The following is a 5,000-nucleotide window of genomic DNA, read 5'->3' as shown; positions in this document are numbered from 1 at the left end:
TATATATATATATATAGTGAATTAAAAATTTTTTAACACATTGAAATCGATTGCAACATTTAGCAATGCGCACGTTAATGGAGGTTATCGTGACTCTGGCAGTAGTATGTGTTCGCTGTCGCCACACTCGGGTGAAGTCTGCAACTATCCAGTAATTCGTGAGATCTTTCAATTATAATTTTATTTTTTATGGAAGATTATATTGACGCTTTTAACAGCCATTTTTTTTTCTTGGTTTTGATATTTGATTATTGCAAATTAGCATAATTAATTAGCACATGAGTTATGATGGTTATATTTCAATTTGAATATAACATGTTTGGTTTTGGAAACCCTTTTTCATTTTTTTGATATTTGGTTAGGTTTTGGGAACCCCTTTTTTCTACTTTTTATTGTTTCGTCAGGTTTTGGAAAACCTGTTTTCACGAATTAATATTTTGTTATGTTTTAAACCCGTTTCTTACTTTTTAATATCTCTTTAGGTTTTGAAAAGACGGAAACCCTTTTTTTACTTTTCAATATTTTGTAAAAAGTTTTTGGTAAACTTTATTTTTCATATATATTGTTGGGATTTGGAAACCCCTTTTTTTAAATTTTTATTTTCTGTACGAAATCGTGATAATTCCATTGCACAAGGAAAAATTTCAGTTTTCATTTATTCGCCTAAATGGTCTCTTCTTTATTGCACTGAACAAAGGGAAAAATGAGAGAGAGAAAAAAAACATTAATCGCTACCTCCGCTTCCAAAGGGGGGGGGGGAGTTAAATCTAGGTGGGAGGTGAGGGTTAATACCCTTTTTGAATGACGTTAGTTCTAAGGATGTGAATGACAAGAGATTTTGTTTTCTTTAAGTGAAGTAATTATTTTTCTCTCTAAACAATTCCGTATTGTTGTCATATTTATGTGTTTTCGCGTCAAGAACATTGTTCTTCGGGGAATCCTTTTGTTTGTTTGTGTTTGTTCATTGTAATTTTGTGTTTGTGAAACGGTTACTCATCAGACTTTTCTATTATACATTTAAGGTTTAACTTCGGGATCCTGGTAGGTCAAAGAAGAAAACATTGACCATTACCAAATTCTTGCAAATTAATTTTGACATACCATGAGTCATGGTATTACAATGAAATAATCTCCAATAGAACTGGTAGATTGAGATCAAAGCTTTCAGAAGGATATTAGGAGTTAAATGGCAGGACAGGATTAGAAATGAAACTATAGAGATATTCGACTTCCATATGTGGATGAGATCATTATGAGGGGTAGATGGAGATGGTTTGGTCATGCTCTTCGCACTCCCCAAGAGAGATTAGTTTACCAAACGTTTAGCTGGGCTCCACGAGGCACTAGAAGAGGTAGAAATAACAGGCCTACATGGCTGAGGACTATGAAGCGTGAAGTAGATGATGAATGGTGAGGTATTGAATTAAAACCTCAAGATAGAAACGACTGGCGAAACCTAACCGTTGCCTTTGCGTCAATAGGCCTAGGAGGATATGAGGATGATGAGAAACGCCATGTAAATAGACATAAATCAGTATAGTGCAACTCGAGGCAAGCGAGATTATAAGGCAATTTAATGCTAAATCGCGAAGTTTGGTAGTTGTTAGCTAATCTATCTTTAAAAGTTTAAAGGCCACTCATGAATGGCAAAGGCAAGAGACAGTTACAATGCCCTAGATACCAGGACAATGTCCTAGAGACTGACCACTGACCAAATACGTACATATTTGATCAGCGCCCAAGACCCGTCTAAGCCCAAACTATGACAATGGAGGGCCAGGCAATGGCTGCTGCTGACTCGACGGATAGAGCTATAGGTTCCCCCAGACCACCCCCTTGTAGCTCATAACTATGGTGAGGTTGCAGATACTCCAAGCTTGGACCTGGGAGGGCCGGGCAATGGCTGCTGATGACTCGGCAGGTAGACCTATGCGTTCTCCCAAAACCCCCATCTATAGCTCACAAGGATGGCGAGGTTGCAAATACTACAAGAAGCTATCGAGCTTGAGCGGGTCTCGAACCCCAGTCAGATTATCACCAGGCAGGGACGTTTCCAGTAGCCCACGACGATATTGTGCAGGTTTCAACCTCAAAGCCATTGCCCGGCCCTCCCAGGTCCTTTGCTTGTAGTATCTGCAACCTCACCATGGTTGTGAGCTACAGAGGGGTGGTAAGGAGGAACCTATAGCCGTTGCCTGGTACTCCATGATCCTAGCTTGGGTGAAGAGGGGCCCTTGGCCGTCATTGCACCTGAAGCGGTGCACTGTAGGCATTAATCAAATGGAGCTCTGGAACGTCTTTCGGGACCAGCATGCGGTCAATTTTTCAACTTTTTACATCACCTTCGTTCCCGCTTCATTTCTTCCATCTTGCTGTCTAACCATCTAGGACAATCTGGGCGCTGAACGGCCTCCCTGACTCCAGCGCTGGGACACATGGCTCAAATCCATAAATCAGTACAACCCTGGTTTTTGTAACCCAGTTAAATCTGGTCAGTACATCGAGTGAGGTCATGTTCTATAAATAGTTGCTCTTGTCATTGATTCTGGCTGGAGTGACGAGTTGGCTTCAACGGAAATTGGTTTGGATAGACGCAATTAAAAGAAAGGAGAGAGAAACACCGGTACGAGGACTTGTTTATTAGACTTGAAAAACAGCAATTTTAATCGAAAATCTTCCTTATAAATAAACCGTTCTCAACTGTATTTCAGTAAAATACAGGCGACCGTAATTTTTACCTTTCTTTATTATATTTTACGGATTGGTGACCATAATGTCACTCCTTTACGTCACTATATCCGTTTTTAAAACGGTAAATGCCTGGCAACATTTATTCCAGGATTTTTACCGTATTCTACACCAAATTTTTAAGAGTTTTTCTCCAAAATAACTTTTAACATTACTTGCTTTGGAAAAATGTCCAATTTCCATAATCTATCAATTGTTTAATTTTATTAAAAGGGATTGTGATTAATCTGCGCCTTTCTCATAACATTGAAGTACCAATTCGTCTAATTACGTAATCTTTATTTTATTTCCGTCATAAATACTTTCAAGTTTTCACAGTACACATCCAGGCGACATTTCTTTTTGATGACGGTCGGTAACTCGCGAAAATGTCCTCTTTCCTCAGATAGACTCCTCAATGTTTACAGACGGTTAAAGTCACTTGCTAACATGCCACTTGCTAAAACACCACTTGCTAAAATACCACTTGCTAAAACGCTACTTGCTAAAATATCACTTGCCCTCAATTCACAGCCTCTTTGATGTCGTCCTAGAAGTCGTCGTCGTCCTTTAATTCATCGAAGTCGTCATTGTCAAAGTTGTCCTTTTTTTGGTTAGAGTTCTCTTGCTTGAGGGTACACTATTCTTTCTTATTTATCTTCATTTTGTTTTGTTAAAGTTTTTATAGGTTATGAAGGCGATATTTATTTCAATGTTGTTTCTGCTCATAAACTATTTTATTTTTCCTTGTTTCTTTTCCTCACTGGGGTATTTTACTTGTTGGAGCCCCTGGGCTTATAGCATCATGCTTTTCCAACTAGGGTTATAGTTTAGCGATAATAATAATAATAATAATAATAATATAGAAATCGTCAATTTCTATTTTATTTTTCCTTGTTTCTTTTCCTCACTGGGGTATTTTACTTGTTGGAGCCCCTGGGCTTATAGCATCCTGCTTTTCCAACTAGGGTTATAGTTTAGCGATAATAATAATAATAATAATAATAATAATAATAATAATAATAATAATAATATAGAAATCGTCAATTTCTATTTTATTTTTCCTTGTTTCTTTTCCTCACTGGGCTATTTTACTTGTTGGAGCCCTTGGGCTTATAGCATCCAGCTTTTCCAACTAGGGTTATAGTTTAGCTATAATAATAATAATAATAATGATAATAATAATAATAATATAGAAATCGTCAATTCCTATTTTATTTTTCCTTGTTTCTTTTCCTCACTGGGCTATTTTACTTGTTGGAGCCCTTGGGCTTATAGCATGCTGGTTTTTCAACTAGGTTTATAGTTTAGCTATAGTAATAATAATAATAATAATAATAATAATAATAATATAGAAATCGTCAATTTCCTTGTTTCTCTAATGCTCTGGCAAACTCTGGTATTGTCATTATTTATTTTTATTTTCATCAGCCCTCACAACCTTTCAATGGTTACTGTTTTACGGGTAATTTTGTACACTCGAATCTCTACTGTTGGCTCTAGAGCCTTTAATTATGCTGCACCAAGGCTATACAATAGGCTCCAACGAGACATCCGAATAATTGAAGATATTAATGTTTTTTAAGAAGAAACTGAAGACTTTCTTATTGAGCGAGTGCTTCGATAGTGATGATTTAGAAGTAAGCGAACAATACGCGATGTGGAATGTTTTCTCTCGAATGAACATCATGAAGCAACCGTGGAGGTCCTATAGAGAGTAGGGTTCCTCTGCTGTATCCTATAGAGACTAGGGCTCCCCTGCTATATCCTATAATAGAGAATAGGGTTCCCCTGCTGTATCCTATAATAGAGTAGGGTTCCAATGCTGTATCCTATAATAGAAAGTAGGTTTCTCCTGCTGTATCCTATAGAGAGTAGGGTTCCTCTGCTGTATCCTATAATAGAGAGTAGGGTTCCCCTGCTGTATCCTGTAATAGAGAGTAAGGTTCCCCTGCTGTATCCTGTAATAGAGTAGGGTTCCCATGCTGTATCCTATAATAGAGAGTAGGGTTCTCCTGCTGTATCCTATAAGAGAGACTAGGGTTCCCCTGCTGTATCCTATAATAGAGAGTAGGGTTCTCCTGCTGTATCCTGTAAGAGGGACTAGGGTTCCCCTGCTGTATCCTATAATAGAGTAGGGTTCTCCTGCGGTCTCTTATAAAGAGTAAGGTTCCCCTGCTGTATAAGCAGCCCTTAAAGTAAAAGTAAGTAAAGTAATTTGTTTACAGGCAGGCTCATTTCATCGATTAAGGAATCATTTCACTAAAGTGGAA

The 5,000-nt window shown here is 37.8% G+C and overlaps 1 protein-coding gene across 1 annotated transcript in view; it reads right to left on the bottom strand.

Annotated features, from left to right (window-relative positions):
- The window catches only part of LOC137644624 (serine-rich adhesin for platelets-like), a 739,321-nt gene that overhangs the window by 291,204 nt on the left and 443,117 nt on the right, over window positions 1–5,000 (bottom strand). The window lies entirely within an intron of this gene.

This window comes from Palaemon carinicauda, chromosome 7 (assembly GCF_036898095.1).
Source record: "Palaemon carinicauda isolate YSFRI2023 chromosome 7, ASM3689809v2, whole genome shotgun sequence".
Classification (NCBI taxonomy): Eukaryota; Metazoa; Arthropoda; class Malacostraca; order Decapoda; family Palaemonidae; genus Palaemon; species Palaemon carinicauda.
This window is presented reverse-complemented; position numbering and strand designations above follow the sequence as displayed.